This window comes from Lissotriton vulgaris, chromosome 7, assembly GCF_964263255.1.
Source record: "Lissotriton vulgaris chromosome 7, aLisVul1.2, whole genome shotgun sequence".
NCBI lineage: Eukaryota > Metazoa > Chordata > Amphibia > Caudata > Salamandridae > Lissotriton > Lissotriton vulgaris.
This window is the reverse complement of record NC_141695.1, coordinates 665061116-665080692: the sequence shown is the minus strand read 5'-3', so window position 1 is coordinate 665080692 and position 19577 is coordinate 665061116. Positions and strand designations below refer to the sequence as shown.

Here is a 19577-nt window from a genome sequence, read left to right as displayed (position 1 = left end):
CCACTCTTGCGGTGCAGCGATAGGCGGCTGCCACAGGACTCTTAAAATGGCGGCTGGCTCTTCGGATTTGGGCCTGGTCCACTAAAATGGCCCTGGGACACATTTGAACTCGGACATTTGCCTGCTAGGGCTTGGGCCCCATTCTTGAAAGCGTCCCCTCAGCCTTGAAGATTCTACAAAAGTCATCGGGGCCCCCTACTCCCGCAGGCTTCCGGTGGGGGGCGGCTGCCATGATTGCTTGCGGAATGGCCACGACGGAGCTACGAGATGGTGGTGCTCTCATGCTGACGCCAGCTTCAGTCTGAAACATCCAGAAACACTGTAGACTATCAATTCGATGAGTTCCGGTGGAGCCCCAACGTGACCCGGTAGGGAAGAACTTGCCCTCCCCTTTTTTGAGTGATGGTTCTTGTTGCCTGTCCCCTCTGTTGTCATCTAACGAAGCCTTTTAGGATTGCCGAGTGAGAAGAAAAAAGGTCGGGCTCTCATCGTTTGGGAAAAAAAAATGTTTCAATCCAATGAAAAGTGTTATTTTTAGGTCATATGATCAAGCATTTCATCATTAGGAAACCAAAAGTAAAATGAACCAATGAAAAGTTTTATAAACAAGTCACATGACCTGTTATGCGGCTTTGGGCTATAAAAAGCCTACAAAATCCGTTGGCCTGTGAGGCGGCGTCAGTAGCGGACCGATGTGCGAATAGGCCGAAGGCAGCACAACGCTTCGAGATCCGGATGGCACCGAGGTGGTGTCCAGCAAGTTGCAGCACTGGTGTGGCTATCCTACAATGCTGCGCCCAAAGACGACGTGGGGTGCCCGGGAGGGGGTGGGGGGGAGGCGGCGCAAACTGGCCTCTCCCCCCTCCCTAGGTGGAGGCACCTCATGTGCAGTGAGGCGCCCTTTGCCGTTTCACTCGCCGTTCAGCAGAGTTGCGCCCGCTCTTGCGGTACAGCGACTCACCCGCCATCCAGCTGAATTTCTCCCACTCTTGCGGTACAGCGACTCACCCGCCATCCAGCTGAGTTTCGCCTGCTCTTGCGGTACAGTGACTCACCCGCCATCCAGCTGAATTTTGCCCACTCTTGCGGTACAGTGACTCGAACGCGCCGAGATCCGGATGGCACCGAGGTGGTGTCCAGCAAGTTTCACTGGTGTGGCCATCCTACAATGCTGCGGCGAAAGACGGCGTGGGGTGCCCGGGGGGAGGGAGGGAAAGCCGGTGCAAACGGGCCTCTCTCGCCTCCCCAGGTGGAGGTACCTCATCTGCAGTGGGGCGCCTCTTAGCGTTTCACTCGCCTTCCAGCTGAGTTCCGCCCGCTCTTGCGGCAGAGTGCCTCACCCCCCATCCAGCTGAGTTGCGCCCGCTCTTGCGGCTACAGCGTCTCGCCCACCATCCAGCTGAATTGCGCTTACTCTTGCGGTGCAGCGATAGGCGGCTGCAACAAGACTTTCAAAATGGCGGCCGGCTCTATGGATTTGGGCCTGGTCCACTAAAATGGCCCTGGGACACCTTGGAACTCGGACGCTTGCCTGCTAGGGCATGATCCCCATTCACGAAAGCGTCCCCTCTTTTGACTGATTGTTCTTGTTGCCTATCTCTTCTGTTGTCATTTAACGGAACCTTTTTGGACTGCCGAAAGGGGTTCTGGTCCGATCGCTTGTTGGTGGAGACATTTTGACTATATCCTGGACCTGCCCGGCCTTGCCCAAAATGGCGCCGGTATAAATGGGACTCTTAACTCCTTGTTGTGTACTGGTTGCCCAACCTTGATATCACGAGATACGTATGCAGTTTTGAAGCACATGGCGGGCGGGGACGAGTACTGATTGAACATTTGGACATCTCTATTGATATTAAGATCTGATGTGTTATTGATTACTGTACTATTGAAAGATCGAATTAACGTCACTCATGGTACTTGCCCGCAAATGTATATCTAGATAATTTTATTGTAACTGGCCCTGTCGTACTTTAATTATAAAATGTACGTCCACCGATTCCACAACTGTTAGACACCTTAGTTCTTGCAACCTAATGGCCCGCCCGTTACGTTCTTCTGCAGTGTAAATGTCCCCTCATCATATACGATTCCAGTTTGCTCCGTGGCCGGCCCACGTGGTTATAGGCCCGTATTTGTATACTGACATTTTCACAATAAAGGTTTTTAAAACAAAACATGGTAGTAGTACCTTTTTTGGTAAAGTTTTGAATAATAGCCACTGTTTTCGAATCAGTAAAAGGCAAGTGAAATAAAGCAGCCCGATTACATGACGGTTAAAAGGTATAATACGCAGGAACGCAGTAAAGATAAATGGTCAAGGGCTGTTGTGTTTTCCACTCCTGCAACATAAAGTGATCGATAAGAATCCGATATTCATGCCTATCAGCGACTAAGACAGCAGGCCGAGCCTCTTTTGTTCAACGGCTCCCTCATGGGACGAAGAAACGCCCTTTTTCTCAAAATAGGAATATTTTACTTGCAGGACAGTTGTAAATTTCCCGGGAAAATACATTAGCCTGGAACATTGTTAGTGATAAACTGTAAATGCATCTGGGTCCTTTGCTTTACAAGTCAGAGTGAGAAAAAAAAAGGTGGGGCTTTCATCATTTGGGAAAAAAAAATGTTCGAAAGCAATGAAAAGTGATATTTTTAGGTCATATGACCAAGCCTTTCATCATTAGAATAACAAAAGTAAAATGAACCAATGAAAAGTTTTATTAACAAGTCACATGACCTGTTATGCTTACGTTACGCGCTGCGCGCCGCACACTGCATCGTTTCCGGGAAGCTGCGCCTCGCGCACCGGACCACTTCCGGGTGCGCTAACGCGGCACGTCATATGACCCATTACGCGACAACGCAGGTCCAGAATATAGTCAAAATGTCTCCACCAACCAGCGGTCGGAACACAACCCCTTTCAGCAGTCCAAAAAGTTCTATTAAATGACAAGAGAAGGGACAGGCAACAAGAACTATCAATCAAAGAGGGGAGGGCAAGTTCTTCTCTACCGGGTCACGTTGGGGCTCCACCGGAACTGATCGAATTGGTAGTCTACAGTGTTTCTGGATGTTTCAGACTGAAGCTGGCGTCAGCATGAGAGCACCACCATCTTGTGGCTACGTTGTGGCCATTCCGCGAGCAATCATGGCAGTCGCTCCCCACCGGAAGTTTACGGGAGTCGGGGGTCCCGGTGACTGTTGTAGAATCTTCAAGGCTGAGGGGACTCTTTTGGGAATGGGGCCCATGCCCTAGCAGTCAAGCGTCCGAGTTCCACGGTTGCCCAGAGCCATCTTTGCAGGCCAGCCCAAGTCTGTGGAGTCGACCGCCATTTCGAGAGCTCCGTAGCAGCCGTCTGTCGCTGTACCGCAAGATTGGGTGCAATTCCGTTGGATGGCGGGTGAGACGTTGTAATAGCAAGAGCAGGCGCAATTCAGCTGGCCGAGCGAGGCACTGTGTCGCAAGAGCGGGCGCAAGTCAGCTGGTCGAGTGAAGCGCTGGGGTGTAGCTGAGAAACCTCCACCTGGGGAGGTGGGGGAGGCTCGTTCGCGCCGCCTCTCCCTTCTACTGCACCCCACGCCGTCTCCTGGCGCAGGTATATGTGATGGTCGGACCAGGGCACCGCAGGACGTGTCTTCAGGTCAAACGGATTGTTGGACAAGGTGTGGAGCAGGCGCAATTATCTCGGGGGCCTCCGTCAAGCTGTTCAGGGAGGCACCGCATCACATTGTTTTCCAATGCAGTAAGGTCTACAAACAGCCCCCACTTACTTTGAGAATAGTGAAGCTGCAGCAGGTGCAAATAAGCTTCAGACAGTGTTACAAGCGCTGCTCCGAACCCTCAACTATGGCACCCAACATCCAGGACTTATGCCATTTGTGCAAGGCAGTGACATCGAAGCATCTCAGGGACCAAGCAACATACCATATCCAGAGTCCTTCCCACAACCTCTGCCTTCCTTCTTACCTAGTTATTGTTCTTTCACTCCCACTCCAGGCTTTTAGTTTGTGGATGGAAAACCATGAACCTACACTCACCTATAAAAATCTTACTATTGATTGTTTTTTTTTAGCCCAAAATACAAAGGCTTGTTTGGATCGATGTTGCAGCAGGCTGCCATGTAAATAGTTATTTAATAAAACTTTTTACCCTGTTACTTTGCTGGTGTGTTGTATATATTTATAATATGTGCATAGTGTTTGTCGTTATTTTGGGTGGGGTGGGCGGCGGAGCCGAGCTGTCTTGCAGCCATCATGGTGTCGAGCTCAGTTCCTCTCACTAATTTCGTATTTGTCATGAGGGGTTGTTCATAATGTTTCTATTTTAGCGAGGTCAAAAAGAGATCCCATTAGTGGCCTACTGATTTTGCTTGATTCCTTTTGTTTTTTTAACGATTTTTCACTATCTGCAAAGACTAAACAGAGTATTGCGACTCTGTGCTTGTTTGTAAATAGAGAATGAACCAAAGAGAACCAATTCCAAAACAATAAATGCTAGGATAACAAATCGACCATATATAGTTAGGAATTAGCATTTACAAAACCTTGAAAATTCACTGAAAAAACTATAGGTTATAGACCATATATAGTTAGGGATTAGCATTTACAAAACCTTATTTTACTCGCACAAAACCATTGAAATTCGCATATATAGTTAGTTGCACTAACTATATATCGCGCACCCGCAATCCACTGCGGATGATGTCACATATTACATCATTCATGGAAGAGGTTCATCGTATTATCACATGAATGATGTCATCAGTGATGTCGTCAGTGATGTCTTTTGAGATGTCATCAGTGATGTCACTGACCATGTCATGAATGATGTAATATGTGACATCATCAGCAGTGGATTGCGGGTGCACGATATATAGTTCGTGCAACTAACTATATATGCGAATTTCAATGGTTTTGTGCGAGTAAATTAAGGTTTTGTGAATGCTAATCCCTAACTATATATGGTCTATAACCTATGGTTTTTTCAGTGAATTTTCAAGGTTTTGTAAATGCTAATTCCTAACTATATATGGTCTATAACCTATGTTTTTTTCAGTGAATTTCAATGGTTTTTTAATAGCAAATATCAAAAGCTGTAAAATGTCAAGTACGTGGTAGGTAAAAACATTTTCGTATTTATGCACGCTGATGTGCTTTGAACGCTGCCCCCCCCCCCTCCTCTTTTCTTTTAGGAATATTCTCTCTTTGCAGATAGTGAAGGGTAGGTAACACAGGCCTTTGCCCCGTTGTAATCCGTCATGCCTGCTTCCCTCTCCATTTGATTGATTGTTATCCTAGCATTTATTGTTTTGGAATTGGTTCTCTTTGGTTCATTCTCTATTTACAAACAAGCACAGAGTCGCAATACTACAGTAATCAATAACACATCAGAACTTAATATCAATAGGGATGTCCAAATGTTCAATCAATTCTCATCCCCGCCCGCCATGTGCTTCAAAACTGCATACGTATCTCGTGATATCAAGGTTGGGCAACCAGTACACAACAAGGAGTTACGAGTCCCATTTTTACTGGCGCCATTTTGTGCGAGGCCGGGTAGGTCCAGGATATAGTCAAAATGTCTCCACCAACCAGCGGTCGGACCGAACACCTTTCGGCAGTCCAAAAAGGTTCCGTTAAATGACAACAAAATAGGCAACAAGAACAATCAGTCAAAAGAGGGGACGCTTTCGTGAATGGGGCCCATGCCCTAGCAGGCAAGCGTCCGAGTTCCAAGGTGTCCCAGGGCCATTTTAGTGGACCAGGCCCAAATCCAAAGAGCTGGCCACCATTTTGAGAGTCCTGTTGCAGCCGGCTATCGCTGCACCACAAGAGTAACCGCAATTCAGCTAGATGGCGGGTGAGTCACTGTACCGCAAGAGCAGGCGGAACTCAGCTGGATGGGGGGTGAGGCACTGTGCCGCAAGAGCGGGCGGAACTCAGCTGGAAGGCTAGTGAAATGCTAAGAGGCGCCCCACTGCAGATGAGGTGCCTCCACCTGGGGAGGCGGGAGAGGCCCGTTTAAGCCGACCCCCCCCCCCCCGGGCACCCCACGCCGTCTTTCGGTGCAGCATTGTAGGATGGCCACACCAGTGAAACTTGCTGGACACCACCTCGGTGCCATCCGGATCTCGACGCGTTGTGCTGCCTTCGGCCTACTGTAGCAGCAAGTGAGGCCGCAACTCTGCTGAACGGCGAGTGAAACAGCAAAGGGCGCCGCACTGCACATGAGGTGCCTCCACCTAGGGAGGGGGGAGAGGCCAGTTCGCGCCCCCCCCGCCCCCCGGGCACCCCACGCCGTCTTTCGGTGCAGCATTGTAGGATAGCCACACCAGTGCGGCAACTTGCTGGACACCACCTCGGTGCCATCCGGATCTCGACGCGTTGTGCTGCCTTCGGCCTATTCGCACATCGGTCCGCTACTGACGCCGCCTCACAGGCCAACGGATTTTGTAGGCTTTTTATAGCCCAAAGCCGCATAACAGGTCATGTGACTTGTTTATAAAACTTTTCATTGGTTCATTTTACTTTTGGTTTCCTAATGATGAAATGCTTGATCATATGACCTAAAAATAACACTTTTCATTGGATTGAAACATTTTTTTTTTTCCAAACGATGAAAGCCCCACCTTTTTTTTTCTCACTCGGCAATCCAAAAAGGTTCCGTTAGATGACAACAGAGGGGACAGGTAACAAGAACCATCACTCAAAAAAGGGGAGGGCAAGTTCTTCCCTACCGGGTCACGTTGGGGCTCCACCGGAACTCATCGAATTGATAGTCCACAGTGTTTCTGGATGTTTCAGACTGAAGCTGGTGTCAGCATGAGAGCACCACCATCTCGTAGCTCCGTCGTGGCCATTCTGCAAGCAATCATGGCAGCCGCTCCCCACCGGAAGCCTGCGGGAGTCGGGGGCCCCAATGACTTTTGTAGAATCTTCAAGGCTGAGGGGACGCTTTCGAGAATGGGGCCCAAGCCCTAGCAGGCAAATGTCCAAGTTCAAATGTGTCCCAGGGCCATTTTAGTGGACCAGGCCCAAATCCGAAGAGCCAGCCGCCATTTTAAGAGTCCTGTGGCAGCCGCCTATCGCTGCACCGCAAGAGTGGGCGCAATTGAACTGGATGGTGGGCGAGACGCTGTAGCCGCAAGAGCGGGCGCAACTCAACTGGATTGTGGACGAGACGCTGTAGCCGCAAGAGCGGGCGGTAAACAGCTGAATGGCGGATGAGGCACAGTGCAGCAAAAGCGGGCAGAAAACTGCTGATTGGTGACTGAAACGGTAAAAGGGCGCCCCACTACAGCAGACGAGCCTCCACCTGGGGAGGCCCGTTAACGCCGCCTCCCACCCCCCGGGGCGCCCCACGCCGATTTTTGGTGCAGCATTGTAGGATGCCAAAACCAGTGCGGCAAGTAAAGGACATCACCTGGGTGCCGTCCAGATCTCAGCGCGTTGTGCTGCCTTCGGACTATTCGCACAACAGACCGCTACTGACCATTGTTGCTTTTGTTTAAAAAAAGTTTTTTAACGTGTTTACTGTTTTTGGTGCGTTGTATATATTTATAAGTTATTAAAGTGTTATAATCCTACTACTTTGTTGGAGTGCTATATATTTTTAATGTGACACATAATTGTGAAGACTTTGATGTACAAAAAGGCATCCCTGGAATCTTCCGCTTCAGGCTCGGTCCCACACACCCTTACAGTGAGAATCCCCTCCCTAATCACAATACAGGATCGTTATCAGATAGTGGGAACGCGTGTGGTGTGATGGATCTCATGGGGTGGGGGCCTTGATCTACTGTAACTCCTTTGAAGAGGGGTGATTCTTTATAGTTGAGGCCATAAACTACATCCGCAGGGCTAGGTGATAGCCTGGGACCGGCCTGGACAATCAGACACAAAGGAAGAGGAGTGTCAGAGGGTGCGGTAGTGAATAGGGTGAAAGGGAGGTGTCGGGCGGGCACAGGGTGTGATTCTCAGGGAAGAGCAGTGCAGATGGGGGAGGTTTATGGCCCATGCATAAGACAGAGAGCGGGGGTGACCAGTGCGTGGGGGAGAGGCTTGCGAGGGTGGGGAGCCATGCTGAGGATCGGCGGCATGCAGAGAGTGGGTCTGGTCAAGGCATCTAAAATGGCTGCCGTGCACGACAAAAGTGTGGCATTGGAAAAAAAGCAAGATGGCGCAGACAATGTTTATCAATACGGATTAATTTATAACAATTATTTTTAACAATATATTTACTCGCAGTGTCAAAATGGTGGTCAACACTTCCTGATTTCCTTCGAATCGAACGTTAACAGACGTCACGATCGGCGGCGTGCAGAGAGTGGGTCTGGTCAAGGCATCTAAAATGGCTGCTGTGCACGACAAAAGTGTGGCATTGGAAAAAAAGCAAGATGGCGCAGACAATGTTTATCAATACGGATTAATTTATAACAATTATTTTTAACAATATATTTACTCGCAGTGTCAAAATGGCGGTCAACACTTCCTGATTTCCTTTGAATCGAACGTTAACAGACGTCACGCAACAAAAAAAAAAAAAAACGCTCACGCGCAGCCGCTGGAAGACAAGTATCAACATATATGAGCATCCTCAGCCACCCTCAGAAAACATAGGGGGTCAGGATACATCTCCCGTACCCCCTTATACCCATTTCTCACATTGTTTTTCCTCCATCTTGTAATTTAATTAAAACGAAACACAAAATGGCGAATTCCCGTTTCGCGTCCCGATTCGCTACCCAGTTCGCGAACCGGAAAGCGCTTCTACCGCTAAAAATCAAATTTTTTTTATTTGCTTCACGGGACCCTTTAATAACCCCAACATCATTCCTATGGGGTCAAGAAGGGTCTACCTTGCCATTAAATTCCCCCTTCGTTGTTCTCCTCTTCTTGTCTCTCGATCCTACCGAGAGACAAGATGGCGGCCGCTCCGGACTGTTTAGAATGTTGATAGACACCGGAGAGCCAATCAGCTTTGCTTCGCAAAGCTCCGTTACGCGAAAAGTTCGCGAACCGGAGCGCTACCCGGGACGCTGTCACAGATATATGTTTTTTAAAACATTAATTTCTCAAAATCCACTGGAGCACATATATTGACACCCAGCAAAGGCATATCGGGCTAACAGTCCCTACAATTTTGCCAAGTTTCGTGCAAATCCATTCAGCCGTTCGAGCTAAAAGTGAGGCCAAACGCCCTATGGAAAACTCAATGTTAAAAACGCGTTTTGGGACCCCCCTTTTTTCTCGGCCCCCCCCTTGACGAAACCCCCCCAAATTTTCAGGGGCTGCTCAGAAACAAAATGTGCCATTTTCCTGAAAATTTCAGCCGATTCCGTCCACAAACGCCAAAGTTATTAGACATAGAATTTTCAAAAGTCCCATAGAGAAAAAATCCTAACTATATATACCTACTGGTGACCGCCAGTAGGTATATATATATATATATATATATATATATATATATATATATATATATATATATATATATATATTCACTGAAAAAACCATAGGTTATAGACCATATATAGTTAGGAATTCGCATTTACAAAACCTTATTTTACTCACACAAAACCATTGAAATTCCATATATAGTTAGTTGCACTAACTATATATCGCGCACCCGCAATCCACTGCTGATGATGTCACATATTACATCATTCATGACATGGTCAGTGACATCACTGATGACATCACTGATGACATCTCAAATGACATCACTGATGACATCTCAAATGACATCACTGATGACATCACTGATGACATCTCATTTGACATTACTGATCACATCACTGATGATATCATTCATGTGATAATACGATGAACCTCTTCAGACTCTAATATAACCTTAGATACAATCAGTGTAAACAGACACTCACAGACTGTCACTCATCCATGGAGTTACTCACACACCTAGTCAGTCAATCAAAGAATCAATCACACCTCCATTTCCTCAACTATACAGTTATACAAACTTTACTTATTCAAACATATACTAACACATATTAACTCTCTTATACAATCCCTGATACAAGTTCACAATGATCCATACAGCCACTCACACATTCACTGGCTCTTATGCACAGTTATTTATATATGTCAACTCTCACATGTACTGTGTTTTACATATGTACTTACTTTGACATGTAGCACTGAGATATCCATTCACTCACCAATACACTCATGCACACAGTCAACCGCCCATACAGCTGTTTCCACATGCACTTTTGAAACCATACATCTAGTGAATCAACTGCTCACACATCTATGCACAGAGTCATACACCTCCCAGCCACCCACACACACACTCAGTATCCCATACAAATACTTGGGCAACCAATCAATAACCCATATAGTTACTCATATAGCTACTTATCAACACATGCAACAGTTTACAGAACAACAGACATAATGATGCACAAATTAAGACAGTTTAGTCACTAACCCATGCACTCAGTGAGACACATTTAATCACTCACTCATACAGTCAGTCATGCACCTACTAAATCCTTCATCCAGACACTTATACATCCACTCATTCTTCAATATGTAAGACATATTTTAACTTTACAGAAACATACCACTCATTCTTCAATATGTAAGACATATTTTAACTTTACAGAAACATACAGTCACTGGATGTTGTCATCAGTGATGTCATCAGTGATGTCATTTGAGATGTCATCAGTGATGTCATCAGTGATGTCACTGACCATGTCATGAATGATGTAATATGTGACATCATCAGCAGTGGATTGCGGGTGCGCGATATATAGTTAGTGCAACTAACTATATATGGAATTTCAATGGTTTTGTGTGAGTAAAATAAGGTTTTGTAAATGCGAATTCCTAACTATATATGGTCTATAACCTATGGTTTTTTCAGTGAATTTTCAAGGTTTTGTAAATGCTAATTCCTAACTATATATGGTCTATAACCTACGTTTTTTTCAGTGAATTTTCAAGGTTTTGTAAATGCTAATTCCTAACTATATATGGTCTATAGCCTATGGTTTTTTCAGTGAATATATATATATACATACATATATAAACATATATCATCTGTATATCTACATATAAATACAAACATAAATGCATGCATACATATACTTATATGCATTTTAGGGTTGTTAGGGCGTTTTCGTGTGTATTATGTTGCTTTTTTAGGGCTTTTGGGTCAATTAAGTAGGGTTCCCGGAGCCTAGGGCTGAGGGGCCGGTTCAGTTTCGTGCGTATTGGTGTTGGCAAGGTTTTGAGGGATTTTGGCGGTTTTTGGTCGAGATTTGGCCGTTTTATGGCTTTTTTTTGTGTTTGCGGGGGGCGCATATTCGGGTTGAAATTCGTCCCCGTTCCAGTGGATGGATTGGGCTGATTTTTGGTGAGATGTTAGGGAATCGCTGGAACTAGTGTCCAGCCAAGTTTGAAGCGGATCGGAGCAGTGGAAGTGCTTTAAAGAGCAATTTTTGTGCGGAGTAGCGAATTGTCATGTTATTCAATGGGAGTTTTTGGTGCGCATGGAGAAGGTGAATTTGGGGTGTTCCAGTTGCGCTAGAGGGACGGGGCTTGGGTGAGCTGTAGGGAGAGTGGATCGGCAGGTGTGCCGGATTTTTGGGATTTGTTGGCCGAAGGGAAGGGTGTGCTTGGGCAAAGTCGATTTGGTGAAAACGGTGCGTTATTTACATGAAAGTTGAAAAAACACTAATAAAAGCAAAGCTAAAAAGCCACCTCATTACAAACAGAATGGCTTTAACTTAAATGAGGGCGAGATCTATTGCATTTTCAATGCTTGTTTACTTTGGTTCCATCAAGAAGGCATTCAGATGTGTCACACATTTGCCATAAATTCTGAATGTTAGCACTCTAGTTGCACATTAGATCACTGTAGTAAAGCTACTGCTCACCAGGGACGTCTGCTGCTGGTATTCAAAGTGCATGTTTCAGTCTGCATGTCAGAATTTTTTTAATGAAATAGAAGAGGATTTGAGAAGTCACTCAAAATGATCCCTAATTTTTCTTTCTGAAGCACTAATCATACTTTCTATGGCAAAATTAACCCCCTCATGTTGTTCCTTTTTAAATTGAGTGTTTTCAGACTTACCACTTCATTCCAATCAAGATGGCTTCTGGTGTGCCATACTTTTGTCATAAGTAAGACTGTTAGCGCTCTAGTTGTTCTTTAGAACACTCTGGGACATTCTGTCATTGGGCTATACTTGGGGTACATCTGGGTGATATTTGGGCTACATTTAGGCTCTTTTGTCTCTGGTGGCCATCTTGCGAGACTATGTCAGAATTTTTTAATGAAATTGAAGAGGGTTTGAGAAGTCACTCAAAATGTGCCCTAATTTTTCTTTCTGCAGCACTAATCATAATTCATATGGCAAAATATACCCCCTCATTTTGTTCCTTTTTAAATTAAATGTTTTAAGAGTTACCACTTTATTCCAATCAAGATGGCTTCAGGTGTGCCATACCTTTGTAATAAGTAGGACTGTTAGCGCTCTAGTTGTTCTTTAGAACACTCTGGGACATTCTGTCATTGGGCTATACTTGGGCTACATCTGGGTGATATTTGGGCTACATTTGGGCTCTTTTGTCTCTGGTGGCCATTTTGGGAGACTGCATGTCAGAATTTTTTAATGAAATAGAAGAGGATTTGAAAAGTCACTCAAAATGTGCCCTAATTTTTCTTTCTGCAGCACTAATAATACCTTCTATTGCATAATATACCCCCTCATTTTGTTCCTTTTTAAATTAAATGTCTTAAGAGTTACCACTTTATTCCCATCACGATGGCTCCAGGTGTGCTATACCTTTGTAATAATTAGGACTGTTAGCGCTCTAGTTGTTCTTTAGAACACTCTGGGACATTCTGTCATTGGGCTATACTTGGGCTACATCTGGGTGATATTTGGGCTACATTTGGGCTCTTTTGTCTCTGGTGGCCATTTTGGGAGACTGCATGTCAGAATGTTTTAATGAAATAGAAAAGGATTTGAGAAGTCACTCAAAATGTGCCCTAATTTTTCATTCTGCAGCACTAATCATACTTTCTATGGCAAAATATACCCCCTCATGTTGTTTCTTTTTAAATTAAATGTTTTAAGAGTTACCACTTTATTCCAATCAAGATGGCTTCAGGTGTGCCATACCTTTGTAATAAGTAGGACTGTTAGCGCTCTAGTTGTTCTTTAGAACACTCTGGGACATTCTGTCATTGGGCTATACTTGGGCTACATCTGGGTGATATTTGGGCTACATTTGGGCTCTTTTGTCTCTGGTGGCCATTTTGGGAGACTGCATGTCAGAATGTTTTAATGAAATAGAAAAGGATTTGAGAAGTCACTCAAAATGTGCCCTAATTTTTCATTCTGCAGCACTAATCATACTTTCTATGGCAAAATATACCCCTTCATGTTGTTTCTTTTTAAATTAAATGTTTTAAGAGTTACCACTTTATTCCAATCAAGATGGCTTCAGGTGTGCCATACCTTTGTAATAAGTAGGACTGTTAGCGCTCTAGTTGTTCTTTAGAACACTCTAGGAGGCTGCAGTAGAACACAAAGGAATCAACTGACAGTCTCTGTCCTTGTTGGATGTACATGTTTTACTGAGAATGTCAGACTTCATTTTCACATGACTGAGAAAGATAATGTGAATTTACAGAAAATATGCTTTCAGTTTAGCTTATAGATCCCCTTCCAAACCACTGTGGGAAAATCATGAGATATTAGTTTTCTTTCAAACAATATTCATGATATCACAGCAGAAGGTTTTTTCACATGGTAAAATCACCTTAGAACCCACCACAATTCCTAAAACGAGTATGGTACCATCAACAAATGATTTATAATGTAACTAAAGTCCTAAAACCCTCTATTAACTACAATGCTTTTTAATGAGGTGCTATCATGTATATTGGTCCCAAGATGGCTGCCAACACTTCTTGGATGAAGTGCTGACAGCCAATCAGATCAGATGTGTGGTTAGGCTCCGCCCAGATATATATATTTTTTTGAACCTAAATTACTCAAAATCCACTGGAGCACATATATTGAGACCTAGCAAAGGCACATCAGGCTAACAGTCCCTACAATTTTGCCAAGTTTCGTGCAAATCCATTCAGCCGTTCGAGCTAAAAGTGAGGCCAACCGCCCTATGGAAATTAACATGGGAAAAATGCGTTTTGGGACCCCCCTTTTTTCTCGGCCCCCCCTTGATGAAACCCCCCCAAATTGTCAGGGGCTGCTCAGAAACAAAATGTTCCATTTTCCTGAAAATTTCAGCCAATTCCGTCCACAAACGGTAAAGTTATTAGACATAGAATTTTCAAAAATCCCATAGAGAAAAAATCCTAACTATATATACCTACTGGCGACCGCCAGTAGGTAATATATATATATATATATATATATATAATACGCAGGCTGTTATTGGTGCTGAATCCTGATAAAAACCTGGGGTGATATTTTTTAATTCAACAGATAAAGGGTTGAAACGACGACAATAACAATTGGTTATCCCCTTTTCTTCCAAGCCAACCTAATTTCCAATTTAAAAAGGACAACTGCCTTGGGACACCCTACTGATTTATTGGTGTAATTTTTGGATCATTGTATGTCTATTCTCATTCTTTGTTCATGTTTGTATTTTTCATCATTCTATCGTTTTACAACAGTCCTGTGTGTTTTTTGTGATGTCATAATTTTTTGCATCACTTCATGATATATGATTGACAATATTTCTTACATGTTAAGTCTCTTTTTGGTGTTGTATTTAAGTTTTTCTATTAATTTGCTCTCATTGGGGTGCAAATTAATTTACTGTGCTATGAGAAATATTTACTATTAATTAAAAAATGTATTTTGAAGAATGCTCATACTAAGGTTTTCTAGAAGAAATATTCTCCCTCAAAGAACCAATTGTTGTTGCATACCACTAGATTTCCCAGGTTCCGAGGGATACTGGGTTAGCCCATTACTCTTAATGGTAGTTAAATGTGCAGCTCACCGAAGTGACAATGGCTATATCTCAGTAGGCAATTGATACGCTGAGGAATTAGCCTATAGTGGCCTGCACATTTAATGGACCATTCACATGTAGATGTCAATGTTGATGTCTGAAGGTGATATATGGGAAGAACTCAAAGTTGGTTTGGATCACAGCAGGATGTCGGACAAATGCAAATGGCATTTGGATTTCAGTGAGACTAGTGTTACCAGACAGTTTATTACTACACATGGCATGTCACCTTCATGGTCTTACTCATTTAGACAGGGACGTGATGGTCAGGACATTTAGACAGAGAATGCTCACAGAGGATCTATGTCACTGTTGTGTAACATGCTAACAGATAAATAGAGGGAAAACAAACACCAGTTACAGTAAGTCACATAAGGACATCAGGCAGTCCTTTCAACAGGATGCAAATGTGTTTTATCGAGCTGCCAGTTTGTAATGGGCTGAGATATGTCCTAGTTATAGTTTGCATTTCCCCCCAATGGGTGAAAGCCTACCCAATACCGAGGAAGGACAGACTCACTGTAGCTAAATTGCTGTTGAGAGAATTAGACCCACGGTACAGAATGTTGGTTTCTCCTGATTCAGATTGAGCAACTCACTTCTACAATGAGATCCTCAAGATGTTGTGTGCAACATTACAGGTGAAACAGAAGTTGCATTGTAGCTATCAATCGCAAGCTTCTGGAATAGTAGAGCAGCTGAATGGAACTATGGAGTCTCGATTGGCAAAAGTCTGTGCATCCACTTCACTGAAATTGCCTGATGCTTTGCCGTTGGTGTTGATGATTCTTCGAAGTACACCCAACAGGAAGACGGGTTTATCCCCACAGGAAGTTTTGATAGGAAGACCAATGTAATTGCCTGCTGTACCCGCAAATGCACTTGTAAACATAACAGTTGATATGATACTCAACTACTGCAGAGGATTGGCTGATGTGATGTGTTCTGTTTGTCAAAAGGCTGAAGCTGTCACTGCAAATGTGTATCAAGAGCAGTGCCAGGAATTGAACCCAGGGGACTGGGTACTCATACTTGTCTGGAGCCAAGATGGAAAGGCCCCTACCCGGTGATTGTAATCACTAATACTGCTGTCAGTGTGCTGGAGTGCCAAATTGGGTGCTCACCTCACATAATAGAAGATGAGAAACCTGTACAAGAAAATAGTGTTCTATGAGCCAGAAACAAGAACATAAATAAGCACAAGACTATATTGGGCAAGGCAGTAAGAAAAAGGTGTGAGAACTGAAGACAGGAGAACTATTTTTTTTCCTGATATGTCATAGAGTAGCACTGGAACTCAGGCTGAAGAAGGAGAAGTAAATGATGCAACAAAAGTGACAGTTGAGCTACTTCTAGAGCAACAGGAAGATCAAGGTGAAGGCACCAGCAATCTATTGAGACCAGAAAGTTTCTCAATGGTGAATGGCCAAGAGTGTCAATTGGATCAATAGCACCCACAATCAGTGAAGAAATAGTGAGTGGTATACGTGACCCTAAAAGTGATCAAGTGCAGAGGAAATCTAAAAGAACAAGAGTACGAAGTTGAAGATATTCTGCACCCGAATGGACTTATTATGTGAGCCAAGTGCTGAGTGGCCCAATTTCAGATTTGCTTGACTAGAACAAAGAATTGCCTGACTATTGAACAGACTGTGCAAATTGATTAAAAGTAAAGACTGACAAGGTTGCTAAGGAGAATTAAGAAAAATTTAGATTACTTAGGCCCAAGGCTGCAGGAGAAGAGTAGGGATAACATTTTAGAAGAACCCAAAGTAGAGTTAAGAAACACGATCTCCCTGCAAACAATTGATAATGAAATGGCCTTCAGAAAATGGTTTAAACGTTTCTGTTTGTGAAGTAACCCCAAAGAGTTTAAGTCTACAGTCTGTGCACTGGGATGCCTTCGGGTCGCAACACGCTATACAAATTTCTTTAACATAAAGAGAGTTACAAGAAACGAACTGAATTGCGAATAAAAAGAAGAATAACAACTGCTTTGAAATAAAACAAAGACACTAACTTGCTGCTAAACTTATAGTTTAAAGAGATCTCACTTCAAATAAACACTGTGAATTCTAACCAGAACTAGGTGCAAGCTTATTGTAGGAATTACATTTTTTAGCAATGATGTTGGTTGCTATAGCATTATTATTAGGTATACAATTTACACCTGACAAAGAAACATTTGTAATTTCATCCATTAACATGGTCGTCACATGTTATAGATGAGGATGAGTTGAAAACCTCATTTGTAAATTATCTGAAAGAAGAATATTCAACAAATGTTTATTCTAGATTAATACAAGAATGTACTTCTTCAATGAATGCTAAGAATTGTTATTTGTGTGCACACTTACCTTTATTGGTTGTGGAGGAGGTGAAATAGCGTTACATTCCTTTATCATATGCAATTTTAAGGACCAGCATATTGCTTAGTTTAGTTTATAGACAGCAACAATTTGAATACTATTATTCAACTTTTGACATGAATCTTTGAAAAGTTCTTTATAGCATAAATTTACACCAAGAAGCAAAAGAAATGGGGACAGCCTGGCATTATTTCAGGGAGGTGTGGCGCAGCGGCCAGGGTGCACAGGGTTCACGGTTCGATCCCCAGCTCCGGCGGCAGGTTAGCCCAGCATCATGTGACTCTGGGCAATAGCTTGCTTAATCTTCCCGCTGGCCCCAATTTAACATGGTTAATGAGATCTTTAAAGAAGAAATGTATCATGATTTTAGAAGAGAGAAGAGCACACATTGCATGTAGTAAGAATCCAAATGAAGTTGTTTTAAAGGATGCATGTAAGAAGGAAGAAGATGACTTTAGAAAGAAAATAACATACCCAAAGTTAAGACTGAATAATAGACAAAAGAGCCCAGTATGTGTATTTAGTAGAAGATTTCAGAATAGAAAGAGACATATAGGGAAAAGTAATAGTGAACATACATTTGAGTTATCAGGAGGGACATGGCATGGGAACAAAACAGCAATACCAGGATTTGATTTTATCTCTGAACAAGAAGCATATTTAAAATTACCAGCTGACTAGGAGGGTATTTGCAATTTTGCATTATTATTTCCTAGTATGTATCATGTAAACCGCTTAAAGGCCTTAATAATGTCTCCTGCACACAGATACACTAGAAGTACAAATGAGGGAATACAATAGGTGGGAGACATATTTAGAGCTATTATCCCTGCTGTGGGGGTGGTACTGAATGATGAAAAAACAGTAAGCTTTCAACATTAGTGGACAGGCTTTCAACCAGTACATCTTAAGCTATATTAGTCACAAACACAGAACGAGTATCGGTTAGTTCCATGATTTTGCAGAATAGATATGCTTTAGACATTGTGCTAGCAGAGAGAGGCAGAGCCTATAAGATTCTCAAGTCAGAACATAGTTGCATCTAAATACCTGATGAGAGTGGGAAAAAACAGAGTATTTAAAGAACATTTCAGACATCAACCTTGACCTGGAACCTTTATAAAACACTAGTATAGTGAAAAGCTCCAAAAAGGGGACTTTATACAATAGGCAATTGGATTGGAAATGCAGGAGGAGGAATCCTCATAGCTATTTTAGTTCCTGTTTTAATAATAGTTGTTTGTTTTTATAGTTTGCTAGGAGTATATAAGGTTGCTACACAAGAGAAAAAAATAGAAAAGAAATGGGCAATTAAGAAAGGTTTTAGAACTAAGTAAAAACATAAAAAAACACACAACACACTAAAAGAGAGAGAGAGCTTAAAACGAAAAAGAAAAGATTCAACAGAAAGCAAGAGGAAATTATGAGATAAATCTGTCAATGAGGTGAAGGTTTTCAACCACCAAAGGTAGAGGTTGATGGGGTGTTTTTAATAAATGAAAATGTGTTCAATTAATGTGTAGAAATAAAGTGTAGGCCTAAAACGATAAGCCACATTTTAAAATGGCAAATGGGAGCACTAGGCATCCATAGCAAGATCTGTCAAGTTAGAAATGCTTTAGGATGCAGGTTTACTTTTCATTTTTTACTGACCTTAGGTCAACATTATTGGGAATGTGAATAAATGAAGAGTTCAATGATAAAATGTGTTGAAATGACAAACTAGTGGAAAAGATAGCTTTCGAACTTCTTATTGAGGCTTTACCAATAAAATACAAAAGAAAAGTAGTTAAATCTTACATAAACATTTGATTTGTAAGGTAGAAAATGTGAGGAAGATATTATTTCATTTGTGGAATGACGGACTTAACCAATAACTGTTTTGTTCCCATGTGTCACCACCTTCAAAGGAGAACTGAAAGAAATGATACATAAAAGGAGGGAAACCGGTCTCCAAACACACACATGCCTTACCTCTTGGTGCACATAAGTCACAATGGTAAACATATTTTAACAGATAGTCCATCTTGAGAAAAGCAGGGCTACCCCATAGCATATGATGGGGGAAGATGGATATTTCCTTAAATCCTTGGAGGCAGAAAGGAAGTTTCTAAAGGAAGGAATTTGAAGAGATTGAAAGAAGCAGATGAGGAAAGCTGGCTGCTACTATGCTTTTATGCAGTG

At 43.0% G+C, this 19577-nt stretch overlaps 1 protein-coding gene across 2 annotated transcripts in view; it reads right to left on the bottom strand.

The window, feature by feature from the left end:
- Nucleotides 1-19577, bottom strand: part of PCTP (phosphatidylcholine transfer protein) — a 238823-nt gene that overhangs the window by 81290 nt on the left and 137956 nt on the right. Inside the window, exon 5 of one of the 2 annotated variants that reach the window (XR_015297509.1) lies at nucleotides 19368-19503. The exons of the other annotated variant lie outside the window; for it this stretch is intronic. The gene's annotated coding sequence lies outside the window, so the exon portion shown is untranslated. The remainder of the gene's footprint in view (nucleotides 1-19367; nucleotides 19504-19577) is intronic. 2 annotated transcript variants of the gene reach the window in all.